At 44.1% G+C, this 21,470-nt stretch overlaps 1 long non-coding RNA gene across 1 annotated transcript in view; it reads left to right on the plus strand.

Annotated features, from left to right (window-relative positions):
- Positions 1–3,141, plus strand: part of LOC142830374 (uncharacterized) — a 69,109-nt gene extending 65,968 nt beyond the window's left edge. Inside the window, exon 3 of the long non-coding RNA XR_012905561.2 lies at positions 2,618–3,141. This is a non-coding gene — a long non-coding RNA (uncharacterized LOC142830374). The remainder of the gene's footprint in view (positions 1–2,617) is intronic.
- The last annotated feature ends 18,329 nt before the right edge of the window (positions 3,142–21,470 follow it).

Raw genomic sequence — 21,470 nt, forward strand, 5'->3', positions numbered from 1 at the left:
GAGGGTCATATCCCCAGATGTTACAAGTAAGGGTGGGAGTAACTAGCCTTGTGCTTCTTTTCCTTTCCCTTCTGTCTGTACAGACTGAACAAGGACCCTGTCTCCCCTACTCTAATGACGTGATGTGAGAAAGGGTCTCTACCTCCTTTTGTACCTTGTACTGCTCCACATCCATCTCTCCTTTTACCTTCTTGCTGAGAAGACTAAAAATGAGGCCCTCCTTTCAGACAGGGCCCTTGTGCGTTGCCGTCGCATAAAATGAAAATCCGGTTCCATTCTTAGATCATGCAGTGGCATGCCTCTCCTCTGGAAAGAAACCCTGTTTCTGATAACTACTGTGAGCTGTTGTCAGCCTACCACAAGATCGATGTTTTATCGTTAGGCAGGAACAAGTTATTTTCTGACCAATTTTCTATTGTATGCTGGCTCCTCAGAAAGCCATAAGGGGAGGAGATGCACACTAGTGACTAGAGCACTGGGTTTACCTGGGTTTTATCCCTCCAGCACTAGTTTGCTGATGATCTCGGGCAAGTCACTTTGCCATTCTATGCCTCAGTTTCCCCACCTGTCAAATGGAGATAATGGCATATCCTTTGTCAACAACTTTTCTTTCTATATGATAGGTAGTGCTGTTATTTATAGGGATAACATTTGTTTGAGTTTTTTGGGAAACCATTCCATTTTCGTCTTCAATGGTGAATAAACAGAATGGTATGCGTTAGGTAGCTATTTTTTATCTGTCGCTAACTGTGACAGATATAGCAGCATCTTTGGAAAATCATATTGTATTAACTTATGGATCATTGTGGGGCCAAGGATAATGTTTAATTCCATGCGGGAGAGTGACCACAGCCCGTCCAGGAACTGAGAGTAAGGGCTGAGGTAAATTCACTCAGGTTTCATCACCTCCAGAGAGGTACCAGCTCCAGGGCCAGCCCACAACATTTTAGCACCTGAAGCAGGGAGCTCAAATGATGCCCCCATTCACACACACACACACCTGCTCCAGCAGACACAATTTTCTACACTCTGAATCCTAGTGATGCCCCCCCCACACACACACACAGTCTGGCACCTCTTGGTAAGGCCAGACCTGACCAGCTCCTGAGAAGACTCGCCTAGATTAGTTCAAACTGGACTCCATTTGAAGGGCTTTTGGATAAAGAGCCTGAGTTTAAACTGACTTGCTTTCTGATCCAGCACAGGATAGGATCACAGTCCTTAGGCAAGGATTGGCAGGACTGACATCAATCAGAACTTTTATGGGCATGGGAGGAAAGCTGAGCTCTGGTAAGATTATCAGCAGGTGTGGATGTTCTTTTATTATTCCTAATAGGTCTCCTCAGTAGTGATTTTACCTTTAAATAAATGTGCTTGCTCTAAAAACCTGTGTGGTGACTTAACTATGGGCAGTTGTGCTGTTGATAGCCTCTGAGGGTGTGTCTAGACTACAGGGTTTTTTCGAAAAAAGTGGCCTTTTTTCAAAAAAAACTGTACCTGCATCTAGATTGCCGCCAAGTTCTGTCGAGGGTAAATCGAAAGAATGTGGTGATTTTGTTGACGGCGGTAAATCTCATTTTACGAGAAAGAATGCCATTTTCAACAGAGATCTGTCGACAAAAGGTGTGTGTGGATGTGGGGAGCCTGTTCTTTCAAAAAAAAAAAAAGGCCTCCAGGAAGAAGCCCTGGTGGACAGTCCATCCTTTACACGCTGAGAACCTCTATGGCTCCTGTCCGCAGCCTCTTAAAGGCACAGGCACCCAGACAGGCATTGCCGTCAAGAAGCCAGCCCGATCACTGGTTTAGCCATGTCCCAGCCTCAAGGCCCCCCGGTCCTTCTCGGGACAGTGAGAAGAACCCACCCAGGGGCACCAAAAGGCAGGCACCAGCCTGGTCAGGGCCAGAAATAAAAACCTCCTGGAGCTCTGGTCCCAGGAAGAATCCCTGCAGGCCCTGCAGTTGCACCACAGGAATATGGACAGCTATGGGTGCATGGCCCAGGGACTGGCCAACAAAGGGCATCACCCCCGCACCATGGACCAAGTGAGGGCCAAGGTGAAAGAGCTGCGGCAGGGGTATGCCAAGGCCCGAGACCAGAGCTCCCGCTCCAGGGAAGTCCCACAGAGCTGCCCATATTATGCAAACCTGGAGCAGATTCTGGGCGGTGGGGAAGCCCAGACTCCACTGCATGTGGTGGAGTCTGGGTTACCCCACCATATTGTGGACCAACCCCTGAGGGACGATGACCAGGAAGGAGGGACGGGGGAGCTGAACCCGGAGGAGGAGAGGAGGAGAAAGAGACAGCAAGGACCCTCCCCCAGGAGACAGTCCTCCAGACCCCAGAGGCCTCCCAGGCATCTGTGGACATCGGGGAGGGAACATCAGGTGGATGTTTTGAGGGGCCACACAAGGCAGGTTGGCAGTGTGGGGGGCCATCTAGTCCCACTATGGGGCCCCTGTGATGACTTCAGGCTGCTGCCCAACTCACACATGGTGTCACATGTAACACCCCTGAGTCTCCTGTCCAAAAGAGAGCCCCTGACAGCGATGGCATGCCCTCGAGGACAGCGGGGGGTCCACACAGACATTGATTGTCTCCTCCTCTTTTCCTCCACAGCTGGACCCTCCACCCTCCACACCTTCCCCACCACCATTCCAGACACGTGGCTTCCGCAGACACTGGCGTGTCTACACTGACATGCTGAAGGAGCACGTAGTGGCCCTGCAGGACCTCAACAGGACTCTTCAGTAGAGGATGGAGGCAGAGGCCGAGTGGCACAACAGGCTGCTGGATGAGCTGGTCCAGCAGCGCACTTCCATCTGTGCCGTTATGCGGGAGATCCTAGCCTTGCCTGCCCCTGTCATGGACACCGCTCCTCCTGCACCCTGCTCCCCCAGCCCCCACTTCTTCCCCAGCTCCCCCTTCTCCCAAGGCCTCACAGGCCCAACAGCTGCCCCCTTTTCTCCCTCCCCTTTCCTCCCCCCTCCCCCGCTCCTGCCCAGGCCAGGACTGGCTCTCGCTCCACCCAAGCCCAAGGCTGTGGCAGTGCCAGTGCCAGGATGCAAGAAGGTTGCAGGACTCTTAGATCCGGGAAGCAGCTGCCTACTTGAGCCTCCTCCCCCCTCCAGGTTTTCAAAAAGAGAAAGTTTTTTTACACAGTTAGCACATTTTCCTTACTGATAGTCTTTCTAATAAAAAACAATGTCTGTTTACAAAGAAAACCGGGTGTGTTTGTATTCTTTATGGGAAGAGGGTGAGGGTAGTGGAGGGAAAGATGGGGTGGGCCAGGCCAAACCCACCATGGGGGAGGCCCTGGGGAGAGTCAGTGGGCTTCTTCTGAGAATCTCTCCCTCCGGGCCTCTCGGATTTGGACACCAGCCTGGTGAGCCTGGCAGATGGCAGCCATCTGGAGCTGCTGAAACGGCCTGTCCTCGCCATCAGCACCTGTCTCCCTCCCCGGCAAGAAGGCCTCCCCTTTCCTCTCCACCAGGTTATGGAGGGCGCAACATGCAGCCACCACCTCCGGGATCTTGCATTCGCCCATCTCCAGCCTTGTGAGGAGGCAACGGAACCTTCCTTCAGACAGCCGAAGGCGCATTCCACCTGGATGCGAGCCTGGCTAAGATGCATGTTGAAAAGCTCCTTGCTCGCATCCAGGTGGCCAGTTTAGGTCTTCATGAGCCACGGCATCAGGGGGTAGGCCACATCGGCCACTATGCACACTAGCATCTGCACATCCCCGAGTGCAAGGTGCCACCGGGGGAAAAATGTTCCTAACTGCAACCTGCGGTACAGGTAGGAATTCCGGAATATGTGGGCATCATGTGCCTGCCCCGACCACCCAACACAAATGTCCATAAAGTGTCCCCGGTGGTCAACCAAGGCCTGCAGCCCCATCGAATAGTATCCCTTCCTGTTTATAAATTGGGCTGCTTGATGGGGCGGTGCACTGATTGGGATGTCTGTACCATTGAGGGCCCCTCTGCAGTTCTGGAATCCAAGGGCGACAAACCCGACAATGATCTTGTCTGGGTCCCCAAGATGGATGAGCCTCTTCAGCAGTTCCACATTGATGGCCCTCACCACCTGCAGCAAGAATCAAATAGACAGACAGAAACCAGGGAGTTAGACAGGCTACCTAAGCACTTGGGAGGAGAGCCCTCCCCCCCGCATCCACCCCTCCTCTTGTCAGGACACCTCCCCTCTCCTGCATCAGTGCAGGGGTGGCCAAGAAGTGGCCTCCAAGTGACACTCCATCCCCTCCTCCCTCTTGCTCTTGCCTGACAGTCCCCCTTTCTCAACCTCCCCACTCAGCAGAGCCTGTCCCCCAACAGTGATGTACCTCCATCAAAATGGCCCCGACAGTAGACCTCTCCACGGCAAACTGCTGTCCCATGGAGCGGTAGCTGTTGGGGGTGGCCAGCTTCCACAGGGCAATTGCGACCCGCTTCTGCAGGGGGATGGAGGGCTGCAGGTGGGTGTCCTGGTGTTCCAGAGCAAGGGCGAGCCAGGCACACAGCTCTAGGAATGTGGCCTTCTGCATCTGAAAGTTGCAGAGCCAGTGGTCATTGTCCCAGAGCTTCATGACGAGCCGGTCCCACCAGTCCAAACTTGTCTCATGCCTCCAAATCTGCCTGTCCCCAAAAAAGATGGGAGGCAAGAACAGAGCTCCTGCATCCTGGACAAATGTCTCGTAGGTCTGGTCCAGGTCCATATGGGGCAGGAGATTCATGACAGAGTCATGAAGATGCAGCAGAAGCTTCAGTATGGCAGCGTGGGGCCATCGCCTGCTCAGGGACAGCTCAGGCTCCATGGCCAAAAAGACAGTGAAAAGCAGAAAAAAACTCAGAAAATAAACTGCTGTGGTGTCCAAGAAAGCAGGGCAACCAGAGCAAGCATAGCAGCAGCTTTGCTTTCCCTCTAGGAGGTAGGCAACCCAGAAGCAGGAGTGGAGTAATAGCTGTCCAGGGGGATCCCTTTAAGCACGCGTCTCTGCAAAGGGCATGCAGCAGCACCGGGAAGTAAAGGCTGCCTCCCATTCCCTGCCAGAAGTGGTTCTGGGTGCCTTTTTTTTCTAAAGAGCATCCAGTAGTCTAGACTCTCTTTTTCGAAAAAACGGAACAATTTTTCAATCCACGTAATGCAGTCTAGAAGCTCTTTTTCAAAAGAGGCTTTTTCTAAAGTGTCTTTCAAAAAAGCCTCATTTGAAAAAGGCGTGTGTAGTCTAGACATAGCCTGAGTGAGAACAGAAGGCAAAGCAGGTTTGCTTAGGCAGCCTGCCTTTCTGGGAAACTCATAGGGCGCATCTAGACTGGCAAGATTTTGCGCAAAAGCACTCGGTTTTGCACAAAAACTTGCCAGCTGTCTACACTGACCGCTTGAATTTGCGCAAGAGCACTGACTTTGTAATGTACAAAATCAGTGCTTCTTGCGCAAATACTTTCATGCTCCCGCTCAGGGGTTAGCCCTTTTGCGCAAGACTACTTGCTCAAGAGGGCCAGTGTAGTCAGGCACCTTAATTTTTTGCGCAAGAAAGCCCGATGGCTAAAATGGCCATCGGAGCTTCTTGCGCAAAATTGCATCTAGACTGGCCACGGATGCTTTTGCGCAAAAGCATCCGTGCCAATCTAGACACTCTTTTGCGGAAATACTTTTAACAGAAAAACTTTTCCATTAAAAGTATTTCCGCAAAATCATGCCAGTCTAGACATAGCCATAGTGTAGGTAGGGAACTGATCCTACAAATACCCCATTCAGGAAGGAGAGCAATGTGGGAATCCACCCAAGAGAGGTGACAACTGGGGAGTCAGAAGTCTGAGAGTAGGTGCCCTTGCTAGACCTCAGAAGGGGAATATTGGTGAGTCCGTCTGAACTGTGACACTGATGGGTTTAGTGCCATGACAATCTGTTCCCCCAATTCTTATAATCCAGGGAAGCTAAGACAGAACATACTGGGAATCTTAAAGGGGGCGGGATTTATACTATTATTGTTGATGCTTTTCTTGTGAGCATTGTGGAATAAATTTGTCTTCACAAGGCATTTGAATGACAAGTTCATGTGAGGTTGGTGGTCTGGAATAGAGGAAGTAAATAAGGAGCAGTGACATTTTTATTTTTCTATGCTTATAGTAAATTCCCAATGGGCATTCTCCTGGACACAGATGGAAGATGTTGGAAAGGAATGTATTTTGGGTGTCAATAAACAGCCAAGGAACAGTGTGCCACCTTATCAAATATTCATGACCATTAGAGATGGGTATATTAAGAATGCCTAAATTGTGACATGAAGCCCATACATCATATCTGTTACCTAAATGTAAACTAGGAAAATTTCCTTTCTCAGTAGAGCTGGTCAAATTATTCATTGAGAATAAACAATCTGACAAATTTATCATTTTTCCCCTCCTGCTTATTTATCATTCATGAACAGATGGAAACTTTTATTAAGGTATACATAAATATTCACCAAATATTGCATGTAAAAAATATCAACCTATAGACTGTTCACAAACTTAGCATATTCACTGTTTTCTGCTTGTGATGTATGATCAGTCAACCAAAGCCGTGTGGTGTTTTTATTTTTTTATTGGATTTCTGAAGTCTGTTAAATCATTATATTTTAAAGAGGCAAAAATGGAATAGGGTATATTATTTTATGGATACAAACAGTGATTGAAGACAAGCTAATGTTTACAATCATAGAACAATGGGGAAAACATCCAGGTGTCTCACACTCCATAAGTTCCAAAAATATACTAAAAGTATGAAATTTCGGATGTATAATAGTTTCTATGTTTAAAATATATGCAGCTTCCAGTCCATTTATAGCCTGTCAATGGATATGTAAAGCTATTTGTACATCATGTTGTCACTCTCCTCCCTCTGCTTTATGAAAATTGGCTTATGAATATGAATATGCGTAACTCAAAGGCAAAATGTATCATATAACATATAATTTTTAAAGTTACAGTCTGGTGAATGTGTATAGTCAATTCCTGTTCATATATTGTTCTTGTATGTGACCTTAGAAATATGAAGTCGAGTAGTGAGAGCCATTAGTGGTGCTTATGAGCTTACTGGCCCAATGCTAAAGGCAACAATCTATAAACAGCTTTGGTTTTTTGTAAGCCCAAAATGTGTTTAGTCCAGCCATGGCTTTTGCCCCCCAAAAGTGCAGCTCATGAAGCTGCTCCTTCATCCCCCTATGGCCCCTGTCCACCGCCAGCTCCCTCCTGCTGGCCCCTGGCCCCCAGCTTCTCTGTACTTACCAGGTCGGAGCTGCAGGGTTTTAAAAATGGCGCTCAAGATGGTAGCCGTCTTAAAGGGGCAGCCTCCTTTTTAAAAAAATATTTTTTTTTAATTTTTTTGTTTTTGCTCCACAATTCTGTTCTGGGGGGCTTTTTTTTCTTGACAATTCTGATGTGGCTTTTCACATTTTTTCTGCTGCTGTTTTGGTTCTCTTTGTTAAATGGGTTGGCCACCCCTGGTTTAGTCCTACAAAGACACGCGACTAGGCCACCTGATGCTGGAACACATTTTGGATCTTGTACTTTTGCACCCAAGGTGAGAAAAGTTTGAACTGAACAGAAAGAATGATATAAAGGGGAGAACCAAATAATCAGGGAGTTGCCAGATACCAGGACACTCCCACTTTCCACCCTTGATGCTTGCTGGAAACATTTAAGACTGAGCAGGGGAAATGATTGGTCCCAAGTTAGGAGTCTTCCCTAGCTAGTGAAAAAGATGATTGGAACTACTTTATGGGTAAGAATTTGCATGTAACAAGTTCCTTAGTGTGAACAAACTCATCACACATGTATAAAATACCACTATGAATAACAGCAGAACCAGATGTCCATGTTTATTTGCAAATACAGGCAGTCCCCGACTTACGTGGATCCGACTTATGTCGGATCCCTAGATACGAACGGGGTGAGGCAACTCCCGCACATGCGCAGCAGCATTCCCGGGGCTCGCTCACCTGGGTCCTAGGATCCTCCTCCTCCTCGGGCCGGCTCCGACTGGGGTCCCACAGAGCTGCCAGGCAGAGGAAAAGTGCCTCCCCACGCCCGCTGCCCCCCCCCCCGCGGCCTCGCATCCTGCACGCCTCCCCCCCCCTGCCAACAACAGGCTGCCCCCTCCCCTGAGCAACAGGCTGCCGAACAGCAGACAAAAGCAGCCTCTCTGCCCCTCCTCCCCCTATACATGCTGGGCTCCCTGGGCAAACAAAGACTCCACCAAAACAAACAAAGTGCTGGCCTCATTGTGTTAGCAAAAAAAGGACCCTCCTCCTAGAACCCTGGGTGGTGTGTGGAAATAAAGCTATTAGCTCAAAGCATGGTGCAGAGCTGTTTGGTATTTGATGAGTTACTCCTTTAGTCCTGAGTTTGTCACAGGGACAGAAATAGATGTGAAATCTTCTGAACAGGGGGACAGACAGCAAAACAAACATTAGAGGGGAGTTAACCTTTCCCTATGCTATCCAAAACTAAAAAAAATGTTTGGCTAGAGTTTCCCCTACAATATGTACCAGTTCCGACTTACATACAAATTCAACTTAAGAACAAACCTACAGTCCCTATCTTGTACGTAACCCGGGGACTGCCTGTATATTCACATATAACTTTTTGTTATTGAAACTACTATAATTTCTAATGAGATATAGCAAAAATTCAAGAAATAGAACCATAGAAAGAGTTCATGTACAATGATTTAGCTATTAACAATGACCAACTTGTATACGAGGCAAAAAAATTACATGAGAAGCAAAACTAAAGGAGTCTCTTCTATTCCCCCTCACTTCTTTCCTGCTGCTGTTTCACTCCTCCCCCCCCCTCAAAAATTGTTGTACTATTTAGACTTATAATTTATAACTGTGTTTTTAATTACAACTGCTTCATTTTTAGATTTCAGTATTGCATAGAAGAGATTTACTTATTTGGTTTACTGCAGGTGTCAGAAATCTTTGTATACAAGGAAAGTTTGTTTTGCTGAAGACAGTACATTTGAAGTGGAGGTAGGGTGAACTATCTGCAAAGTTAGTTCGTGTTCCTGACTCTCTTTTTCTTGCAATTTAAAACAGTGCTTTTCCAAGGGTAATCAATTTTAAAAATAAGCTTTTCCTACCTTATATACTGGAGATAAAGAACCCTGAAATCTTTATTGGTTCAAATCAGTGTTTTGTGTTCATTGATGCAAAGTCCACATCAGTCAATGAAATCTTTCCATCGGCTTCTGGGGAATTTGGATCAGTCCTAGAGACTGTACTTTTTATTAGAATGTTTTTCACCCTCTCTCCTTCTTTGGTCAGTCTCTATGTATTTGTTTTGCATTCTGTACACACTCTGCTTCATTATTTTTCCCTCAGTCTTATTCAGGTGGAATGTAAATCCAATAAAGCTAGACTTTCAAGCTGATTTTTTTCCAAATGCAGAATCTTTGACTGTGAATTGAATTAGGCAAAATAAGTGCACTCATCTCTAATTTAACATGCCAGTTACTTTTAAAAGGCAACATGTTGCATTGTAGCCTTATTATTGTTTAATAAAAAAGGACGTAAGCCACTGAGACGCTGTTAATTATCGAAATTTAAGCAATTTCACACTATAAACCATACTATGCCTGCAACTGCCGTGTGCTATTCCTTTTGCAATGGGCTGTATAGTACCTTATGTATTGATCCCATTAGCTTTTGCGAGCCTACCTGAGGCTGTGTCCAGACTCAGGGGGTTTTTCGAAAAAAGTAGCCTTTTTTCGAAAAAACTTCACCTGCGTCTAGACTGCAGCCGCGTTCTTTCTAAATTAAATCGAAAGAACGCGGCTTTTCTTTCGACGGCGGTAAACCTCATTTCACGAGGAAGAACGCCTTTTTTCAAAAGTGCTCTTTCGAAAAAAGGCGTTCTTGAATGCCAACAGGGCTTTTTAGAACGAGAGCATCCAGACTCACTCGCTGCTTTCTTTCGAAAAAGCGGCTTGCTTTTTCAAAAGTACTGCTTGCAGTCTAGATGCTCTTTTTCAAAAGAGGCTTGCAGGCTAGACATAGCCTGAGTGAGACTTTAGGCCTTCTTATGTGTCCCACCACTCCCCCGGGCACTGCAGAATGAGTTGCTGATGATTTCTCTCTTTTCTCTGTACTAACTAATGCCCCAACATAGCGTTTGTGAGGTGGAGTTAGAATAGTGAGTATGAAAACAGGAAAAGTTGTACTGTTAGAGCATAAAAAAATGAGTTGTCCTGTAGCACCTTGGAGATAACATACATATACATATACATATAAAATCTGTTATGAGCTTTTGTGGGCAAAACCCACTTCCTCAGATGAGAGTGAGGAAAAAAAGGGGCACCCTTCCAATGTATAACAGAAAAAGAAGCAGAGGTTGTATATGCTGGAAGATACATGAAAATAGGGTGCATCTAATTACAGGCAGTCCCCGGGTTACATGGATCCGACTTACATCGGATCCCTACTTACAAACGGGGTGAGGCAACCCCACACTAGCTGCTTCCCCCCAGCAGACCAGGGAGACGCGAAGCTAGCGCCCCCCCCCCCCCAGCAGACCAGGGAGACGCGGAGCGGCTTTTCTCAGCAGACACCTCAGCTTGAGAATAAAGGACTGAGGGAAGTGAGGTGTGGGAGAATAAAACTGAGCTCTGGAGAAATGTTTGGCTAGAGTTTCCCCTACAATATGTACCAGTTCCGACTTACATACAAATTCAACTTAAGAACAAACCTACAGTCCCTATCTTGTACGTAACCCGGGGACTGCCTGTATATCTTTATAAGTCTTTCATAACTACAGTGTCTGAGTGCTTACACCAAGTTAAGACTCTGCCTTCCATGCCACCTTGTAAAGAGGACTAAATCAGTGAGCATGGGGAGTTATTGCCTATGTGGAAAGATGGGTTTTGTGCTTAGCTCTGAGAACAGTGACACTAGTCTTCATTCCTCATCTGGCTGCAAGGGCCCGGGACACATCTATTCAGCTCTATGAGCAATTTTTAACCACCTTTTTTAATTAAAAAAATTAAATTGGCTCCTCACCATTTCAAATAAATCTTCAGACTGAGTATTCTGATGAATCCAGTGAAGATGCCAAACCTTCAGGAGCCAGAATTCATGCTACTTTTTGGCAAATCAATTATATTGGGCTAGCACTTAAGAATAATTAAATGGAGAAAACATCTAACTGTGTGCATATTTTATAAAGTCATGAGGGGGCAACTTTTTAGAAGATATTTTGGTGGCTCACTCTCATAGAACTCAATAGGAGATTTACCTTTACTTCAGCAGAGACAGGACTTAATCCACATTCGTCTTCTACAGTTTTTTCTTAATGTTCTCTGCTCTCTTTATGTTCTTCCCTTGAAGTTGCTGGCTAGAACTGCATCTGCGCATCTCCTGAAAGTCAGGGTAGCAGGTGTGGTGAAGATTTATGGATCACTTACTAGGGTCTTTTTTGAGTGGCAGTTTTCATTCTCCTTTTCTCTTAAGGCTCAAAACATCGCCTCTCTGACAAGCTCAGTCTTCACCTCTCCATGGCATAAGACCCTATATTTCTCCTATTACTACAGAGCTCTGTTTGTGGTTGCAACCTCGACAATCTTCCATATGACATTCAGAGCCCTATCTCCAGTATTCTGTTCATGTTTTCCAGTGAGTTGGATACTTTTTGAGTCAATGATTTCTTCAGTGTGGATAAGATGTTTGTTATACTCCATTATTGCTTTGCACTGTAGTGAATTCTTGTTGTTTCCTCATATCAGGCTTTTAAGTCAGACGTTTGCAAGTTTAAGCAGGGTTAACAATATGCTTCAGCCCCCAGATATACAATCATCCATTGAAATTTGTGTTATTTTCTTCTCTTCCTGCTGTGCTCAATTTTATTATGCACATCTTATCATTTTTGAAAGAGGGGTTTGTGTCTGTAGCAAACAAGCATTTGTGCTATTTCCACTTCAGAAATCTTCATCCCGTACTATAGCTTAGTCTTGCCCAATTAGAAACTTTATACATGAACTCTCGGAGCTATGAACTGAGTAAATCTAATCTGAGGCTATAACTTCAGGGCAGAAATGTCATTGCCTTCCTGAAAAAATACTGGGGAGCTGCCTTGTGTTTCAACAACCTGCTGTAGTGAGAAAGGGATAAAGGTGTCTTTTTTACAGACGACAAGCCACCAGTTGGTCATAAAGTGCCAAAAGTTCCTGCTCCTACATTGTCAAATTTCTTCCTAAGAGGAAATCCGCTTACATGAAACTTCCTTGTGAAATTGGAGGGCTATTTTGTAATTACTAATAGATTTTTAAGAGAAAGGAGAGACCACAATGCTAATCTAGTATGAGCTCCAGTACACATAACAATATTTACAACCAGAACACTTTCATGAACTATTATATGTATAGAAGCTTCAGAGGGTAGCCGAGTTAGTCTGTACAGGATAAACTTAATAAACAACAAATGGTCTGGTAGCACTGTATAGACTTCTTCAGATAACCAGAGTTTTGAGTTTAGGATGTGCAGACCCAAAATAAATAGGGGAGAAGGGGGGAGGAAAAAAAGAGGGGTGGGAAACAAGAAGCAGAGGGTATGGAAATATCAAAAGGAAAAACAGGAAGGCAGAACTGGGAATCAGTAAGCACCTGAAGATTGGGTAGTTAAAATGAAGCCGATAAGAATCAGTTTGGTCTGACGGGGAAGGTCGGGGTTTGTACACACACACCCCACATCCTGCCAGCAGGAAGCCTGACCTGGTGCTGCGGCTGCACTGGGTTCCCCGCTGAATGGGGTGGGGGACTGAGCTCCCTCTTCCCCCCCACCCCAGGTAACAAGAGTGTGCTGCCTGGAGGCTTTCCCTGCTGCAACAAGGTGCCAAGCCAAGTAAGCTTCCCCCCTCGTACCCAGACCCAGCTCCCAAATCCCCCTCACTCACTCTTCTCACCCTGCCAAGACCCCATATTCCCAGCATGCTCTGACACCCTGTCCCAAGAGCCCTCCTGTACCTTCCCTCTTTTCCTGACACCCTGCCACAAGTCTCTTCTTGTACCCTCCCTCCTGGCCTTACACCCTGCCCCAAGCTGGGCTGGGCAGTTGGGACCCTCAGATAACCGGAATTTTTAGATAACCGGAACACCCTAATCCCTGAGCTTGCTGGATAATACAGGTTTTACTGTACTTAGAGGCTTTGGCTATAGGACCCTTAAGTGTGTTGGTAGGAAAGAGAGATTGATTTCTAGAAGAGTGTTTCCCTACCAGCTATGTGGACGTATGCCTATTTCCTAATGATGTCAATAACTTCAGACTCACCTGCATGAATAAAACACCTCCAGAGCTTAGACGGACCATTGGACCTCCTTTTTATATGCTTGTGTAGCCTTTTGGGGCTTTTGGAAAATGATAAAGTAAGATGATGGATGGCATAGGATGTGAGCCAAGAACTTGAGAGAAGCAGATTCAATTCCTTGGAATTTGAGCCAGCCAGTAGTTTCTCTATTCCTCATCTGTAAAATGAGGAAAACGGCATTTCTCTATGTCACAGGGGTATTGTGAGGATAAATACATTGAAGACAGACCTACTGTTGAATAGAAGTGCTAAGAGGTAGGTGGTGGTGATCTTATTAAACACAAGCCTGGTGTTGACAATTAACCAGAGCATACATAGGACTTCCCCATTCACACTAGGGAAGATACATATCTGGTGGGGTCTGGTGTGTGTACAACATGTCTTACAACCCAACCAAGTCCCTTCTGGCCACACATAGTAGACCTATGTACTAAGTCCTAAGTACTTTAAGGGTGCGTCTATACAGCAGGCCTTAACTCGAAATAAGCTATGCAAATTGAGCTACAGCAAGTGCATAGCTTATTTTGAAACAGCTTATTTTGAAATTGGGAGTGTCTACACAGCACTTATTTCAAAACAGAGCACTCTTCCTCTGACTTTCCTTACTCCTCGTGCAATGAGAGTTACAGGAGTTGGGGTAAGAAGTCCTCCAGCTTGACAGTATTTTGACACTATTTCAAAATAACTGCCTGTGTGTAGACAGTGGACTGAGTCGTTTCGAAATAATGTTGTTGTGTAGACATACCCTAAATGATTGCAATCTCTTGTTTTGTTTAGGGATACATTTAGGCAGCGTGATTTCCTCTCTTCACAAGCTTCAAAATGGACTTTTTAGCTCCCACAGAATTTTATAGATCTTGGAATTCTCCTGCCGTATCCCAAACTAGCTGAAACCAATTGCTCATGCAAGGATTTTTCCTTGGTTGTAGAGGGGACTCAGCATTGTACCAGGCATACAGCCCCCTGCAAGATGAGCCCTTTAATGTCTTAATTCTTTCTACAGAACAATGGTACACAGTTGATTATTTCAAATCACATTCATTTCCGGTCTAGTGGTATTGAAAACATGGATTGACGATTTCATGCCTGGATTAAGTAGTAAAAGAATTAAACACTGGGGGACTATGTATTTTCACCCAAGCACAAATATCTAAAAGGAGAGGGATGGGGAAGAGAGAACTGACTGTTCAAGTTAATTTCTTTTTGTGTTAACGGCCTCTCTTCTCTTCCAAGTCTATTTTAGTGAGAGTTCCTCTTTAATTACTTCTAGCCATAGCATACTTTCTAATGAGCCTGAGAAGCATAAAACATCCCAGACCCCCACAGTCCCTGCTCTGCAGGAGGTTAAACAAGTGTCAAATCGAGGCTCCTCTAATACTTTGTTGGGGGGCTTATATGATGAACTAAAAGACCACGGTGAAAATATTCCACTTCTGTAGTCACGGGCTGCTGCTAAAATCCTCCAGTGATTTCTGAGGGAGCATTTAAAACCACAGTGGACTAACACAGTTAATAGTGAACTGTGATTATCTTTGATGGGTGAATTGCATCAGGTATGGGGTTTTTTTCTGATTATAGAATGCAACTCTTTATATTCTAGTTTGGTCTGCGAACACATGGTTGAAAATTGTATATACAGCCAGTGGTTCTGTGACAGATTTTCTATGAAATTATTTGCCTGGCTTCTTCAGCCTTCTCTTCATTGTTGTTTATTGCTTAACATTTTTTTAGGTCCCAAAAGACTAAACCAGTTTGGGATCCTCTTGTGCTAGGCACTATAAAGACTTATAGTAAATGACCATTTGAGTAGAGTTCACAGTTTGAAAGGCCAAGGCATAACAGGTATATAAAACAAACCTGTTGTCCTGGGGGGAGGAGGAGGTGAGGAAGCCTGGGTTAATAACAATGAATATGTTTAACAAATCATGATTGTGTGCCTGTGCAATTCTTAGCCCGTCAGCCCTTTCTCTTTCCCAGCTGGAGTTGGCATTGTTCTTGTTTGCTAATGCTGGAGATCATCTTTCAGACAGCAGTGTTTGTTTCATCACGGGTTAAATTGCATACTCAGTTTTGATTGAGATTAGTTACAGTCATCTAAGCTCAAGGGGACTTGCAAAGAGCAAGTTTCATCTCCCTTCCTGCCACTGAAATGTACTGATCTTGACAGCAATAATTTCTGTTTATTTTTTTTGAACTGTAAGACACATCGTGTCCTTTCTCAGTTGCAATGACTCAGTTGTTGGCACTTCTCTCTTTTGTCCAGAAGGTTATAGTTTTCCTCTTTGTATCAGGCAGTGGGCTTGTTCCCAACACCAGCACTCTATGTCAGTGGTAAAAGCTGCATTTTTAGAGGAAAGCTGCATTTTCAGAGGTGCCATCCTGAGGATGCTATGATCAGCTAAGCTTCATTGTGTCCCTTTCTGGAAACAAAAACCTCAGGGAACTTTCTGAGAGAGCAAGGGATAATCCTTGTTCAAACAATACTCGCTCTTAATAATGCCAGTTCTGTTCTTTGCAGCAATGTGTATCTGAACCATGTTTAAGCACCCGATGGCTGTGATTTTTCCCTGACGTATCACATTCTACCTCATTTCTATCCATAGACTGGGTCATTTGTGTCATTTTAAAAATACTTGAGTCTATAAACTGGTCTGGAACTTTTTGTTTGTGCTAGTGATATCAGCTGGAACAACCCCCTAACACCAATGCTGCTTCTGTGGGGGCATTCCTTTCAGCTGCAGGAATGACAGCCCCTTCTAGAAGTCTGTGTGGGGAACCACTGGAGCAGTAAACTACAGATTCCCATTAGGGGGAATCCTCTGTTTAATCACACAGAATTTTCAGTCCTGCTGAGACAGAAATTGTGTAACTACTGTACATGGTGGAGGTGCTCACAAGGCACCCATATTGACACTTTATACATGTCTCCTGTGAAGGAGCTGGTACATATTGGGGAGAGGGAAGATTTTTACTGCATCAACATATTCAACTTTTAAACTGTACTATAAAGAACAAAATCACGTTCCTATTTTCTAGACAATATCTTTGTTTCTACAAACCAATCTACTCCTGGAAGTCCATTCCAATGTTATTTTCCTCAGATTCTATTTATCTTTCTTCATCTCAACCTCTCTGAATTCCTCTTTATCATATTACTGCTTTCCCCAGGTATATTCCTCTTTTCTTTGAGCGTCTTTTCCCCCCTCTTCCTCCTCCTCCATCCACATCCCCTTTGATCCCCACTGTTTTGAGAGACAGGGAGAATCTCTGAGGTGATGGTCAGGTTTCAGCACTGCATGTTTTCATTTACTGGTAACTCTCCAGAGGACGTGCTCATGTGTGAACTCACATATATTTAGTCAAGGTCCATTTGCCATACAAAAGGAGCACTTCCTGGATTAGCTGGAAGGCGCTTTCAGAGGGATTTAAAATGTATGGAATGTTCTCTTTATATTCTAGTTTGGTCTGTGAACTATTTATGTTGATCCCTTGGTGTAACTATCATAAATTCAAGTCAGAATTTAAATCTTTCAAGTATGTTCACTGCTGAAATTACATGAGAAGGCCCAAGGGTTGCTTTGGCTAATGGCTTCCTGTGTAGCCACCTTCTGTTTGCCTGAAAGCTATTTAGCTATTACTCATTGGAGTAACTTCATCTACAGAGATTTAAACAATCAAAGAATTCATGGAGCTATAAAAATTGTGATTTGTCATAAGTAGTGCAACAACAAACCCGCATTTGTGAAGACTATATAGAATCTGTAGGAAACAGAATCAAAGTTGTACATGGAAGTCTCACATCAGGCCACCCACTGCGAATTCTGATGTAGAAATAGAACAATATTTTCCAGTGCACGCTGGAAGACTCATTCTGTAGAAACATCTTTTAGCCTAGGAGTCAAATTTACAAGAGTGACTTAGGGACTTGGAGGCTTAAGTCAAAATCTATGGCGCTTTTGAAAAGAGATTTTCAAACGGTTCCTAAGTTACTTAGTCATTTTTTAAAATGTCACCCTAGATCTTGGTTTGTAGAAGTGATGGAATTCTGTACTGCTATTTTAGTGATGCCCTGCTTTTGCATGCTAACCATTCCTTGTTAGGTTGTTTCTTTGTTCTTAATTTATATCTAGTCAATGACAATGAAAGATATATCTCAAAAATGTCCCAAAGCTGGTTTCAATAGCAATCCAAAAGTTCAAGTGCTTTGTCTCTTAAGCTCTTGGTTCTGCAAAGCTGAGCTAGAATTCCTGCAAAACAGTCTCTCGCAGGATGTCAAAAACTTTTTTTCCTTTCATTCCTTGTGAAAATAATCAGCCAGCAAGTACTTTTGTCATTTCCAAGCATCTCTATTTTCATTTACAGCTTGGAGGTGTCGCCAGGATAAGAACAAATGAAAAAATAATGAAAAAATGTTCAAACATTGGAAAAGCTCTGGTTAGAATTCTGGCAGCCATGAAGATCTGACATGTGAAGTAACTCAAAGCATGTGATTTCTCCGTGTTCAGAGCAAGAGACAGAAAGACAACTGAAAGATAACTAACCATTATCGAAATACATGTATACATTCTGCCACTGATTCCCCAATGTGAACTTCAATGTTACAAGCCCAGCAAGGTCAGTATTACTACAAGTAGCACAAATTATCAGGGTTCGACAGCTAGTCCTATTCCAGCAGATGTTCCAGAAATAATTGACTTAAAGAAATGACTGAAGCTGTTTAAGAATATTAACCAAGAGAATTGTAACTGATCCAAAACTCCTTATTAGCTCCAGGATTTCAGCTCTGTCTTGAGTTTGTTTGCAATCCCATTGCACGGCAATGCTGGTAGAGGAAAGATGGGGGGCAGGGTATGATTGAGTGCTCTCCTTCGTATGGTTCATTTTTCCTTGGGGAGGAGGGAAAACAGTTGATGTGGTCACTGCTTCTGTTTGGAAATTACAGCACTGTAAAGGCACTTGGTGGCTCCCTAGCAGAAAAATGTCCCGAGCCAAACTTTCATCTAAACAACAACGACCAGGTAGTAGGCTTTTTCTTAACGTTTTTAATATATGACCATTTGTGTTCAGAAAAACAAAGGCCCAGGGCTTCCCATTTTGGACTTAACTCATCACAGGGACAGCCAAGGTGTTATGCTTCATTACTTTCGTTGCTATTCGGTTTTTATAAAAAATAATTAGAAAAGCCTGTGGTTTTGCTTGGCAAATTAGGCATGTAGTCTCCCCCACGCTCCTGCATTCCCAGTATTTGTCCTATACTGGATTCTATGGAGGATGATTGTACCATTGTCTGTATATTTCAAAGAGAGTGTGCATCTGTTATCAGAAACCATACCTCAAGGGGAGGAGACCTCCAGTGTGCCAGCTGCACACAGTTCATCAGAGTTAGCTATTGGTGGGCCTCCAGATCATTTCTTTAGCTGAGTGTCCATACCCACAGAGCCCGACAGCTCCTAATGGCTGCTCCCAGCTCACCACTACCTGCAGCTCCCATTGGCCAGGAACAACAAACTGCAGCCATGGAGAGCTGCAGGGCTCTGTGCCTGTGGACTTTCAGGGTACATCTGCCCTGCATGGGTATTTTGAAATAAGCTAGTCAAGAATAGTTATTCCAAAAAAGCTTATTTTGAAATAGCATGTCTACACTGCAGGGAAGCCTCAAAATTAGCCTGAGCAGGCTTCCATAATGTAGACGTGCTATCTCGATTTAGAGTCCCAGGAGGCACTGAAGAGGAATAAGTTAGAATGGTCCTGGTGAGGGGCTATTTCGAAATAGCAGAGTAGAGTGTCTACACACGCCTTGTTTCAAAATTGCCATTTCAGAACAGCAGTTATTCCTCGTAGAATGAGGTTTGCAGATTTTGGAATAAGCCATCCATTATTTTGAAATTATTTAGAAATAATGGAATGGCTATGTAGATGCTCACATTGTTATTTCGAAATAAAGCTAATTATCTCAAAATAACAGTGCAGTGTAGACACATTCTGAGATAAACAGATAGGGGCTAATGTAGCTACAACTAATCAGGAAAGAGATTTTGGAGTCATTATGGATAGTTCTCTGAAAATGTCCACACAGTATGTAGTGGCAGTCAAAAAAGCAAACAGGATGTTAGGAATCATTTAAAAAGGGATAGAGAATAAGACAGGGAATATCTTATTGTGCTTATATAAATCCATGGTACACCCACATCTTGAATACTGCTTGCAGATGTGGTCTCCTCATCTCAAAAAAGATCTACTGGCATTAGAAAAGGTTCAGAGAACGGCAACTAAAATGATTAAGGGTTTGGAACGGGTCCCATATGAGGAGAGATTAAAGAGACTGGGGCTTTTCAGCTTGGAAAAGAGGAGACTAAGGGGGGATATGATAGAGGTCTATAAAATCATGAGTGGTGTGGAGAAAGTGAATAGGGAAAAGTTATTTACTTGTTCCCATAATATAAGAACTAGGGGCCACCAAATGAAACTAATGGGCAGCAGGTTTAAAACAAATAAAAGGAAGTTCTTCTTCACACAGCGCATAGTCAAACTGACAGCCATCAAAGGGTACATCTTTACTGTAGAGGAAAATTGAAGCTGCCGCTGTCAATGTCAATCTTCCAGGGTTCGAATTAGCAGTCTAGTTAAGATAGCTAATTCGAAGTGAGGGGCACTCTGGTTGATGCCAATAACCCTGCTTTCATGAGGAGTAAGGGAAGTCAAAGGAAGAGTGTTCTTTCCTTGACTTCCGGCAGTGTGGACAGTGCCAAAAGTCAAGTTGAGCTACTTCGACTTCAGCTACACAATTAACATAGCTGAAGTTGCATTAACTCGACTTATCCTGTAAAGTAGAAATACTGATCCATCTAGGAGCCCTTAATTGCCCCTATGCTATAATAAGTTTGCATGTATTATGGAAAGAAAACAGACTTTATTTGAAACTTACAATTTCTGCCATAACTATTTTTAACTTATAAAAGTGTACTGAGATTCTCTTTGAAAACAAAATGCCACAAACAGGAAAGGCTGAAAGGGATGGAACAAATTGCTAATGTCAGTAACAGCGAGACTTATGCCCAGCACTGTATACAAATGAACAGGTGTATTTAACACATATCTTAAATGCAAATAAATACTTGTACAGTGTGATGAATTAGGTTGTTTGGAATGCTGTGCGTCTGTATAATTCTTCCTTGTGAGACAAGCATGAACAATAGGAGAGATCCAGCAAAGCTGATGCATGGATAATTCCCTGTAGTTTCTCATCTTTCCGTGTTGGCAGGTATGATATTAAAGGCTTAATGGTCATAATTACTGCAAGGAACTGAAACCATGAGTGACACAGACGGCTAGTCTAGCTGGAGCTCGTTGAAAAATGATTAGGTGAAAATTACTGAAAGATATTAGAAAACAAATGACCCAGACAGTTATATCCGTATAACTCATCCAAAAAGGATTGCCTTCTCTTTGGTTGTGATGGCGAACAATTCACTTGCAAGGGGCAGCTCCAGCCTCAATCGGGTTTTGATCTGACTCCTTTCTCAAGCAGAAGCTGCTGTCTTGAGTCAGCCCTACTGTCGTGCCAGTCTGTCCATCGACACAATTTGTATGGTGCTCGGAACAGACACGTTTAACTTGGCTTTGACAGGAAGCAAGAATTCCAGTCACCTGGCTTGAGAAAAGATGACAGCAGTGGAGTTTCAGTGAGACTTCATGCACTTGTATAAGTGGCAGAAGGGAAAATAAAATGCTGATTCGTGGGGAGCGGGCAGCGGTTGACCTGAAAATGAACTGCTGATAAGCAAAGGGAAACAGTGAGTGTAATATCTTTAAAGGACCCTGTACATTGATTAATTTGCAGGACTGAGCTTGAGGAAGAAAATAAATCCTTTGTATTGTATGAAGATACCTGCCAGTCAATGCAGTGTCTGTTCCTGCTCATCTGAATTGAAACAACGGGATTTCCCTCTGCTGTTTACCTCTTGATCACAAACCTTCTTCCACGCTGGCCCCCATGCTTTCTTTCATCACTGCTCTGGGCAGATGGCCTCAGTTCCCTCTGCGACAGACAACTACAGGAATAAGGCAAAAATATGCCACCGGTGTTACTGTGCTCAAATACCTTCATGGGCTCATTGTGCCAGAGTTGT

Source organism: Pelodiscus sinensis, chromosome 8, assembly GCF_052426305.1.
Source record: "Pelodiscus sinensis isolate ZL-2025 chromosome 8, ASM5242630v1, whole genome shotgun sequence".
In the NCBI taxonomy this organism is placed as follows: domain Eukaryota; kingdom Metazoa; phylum Chordata; order Testudines; family Trionychidae; genus Pelodiscus; species Pelodiscus sinensis.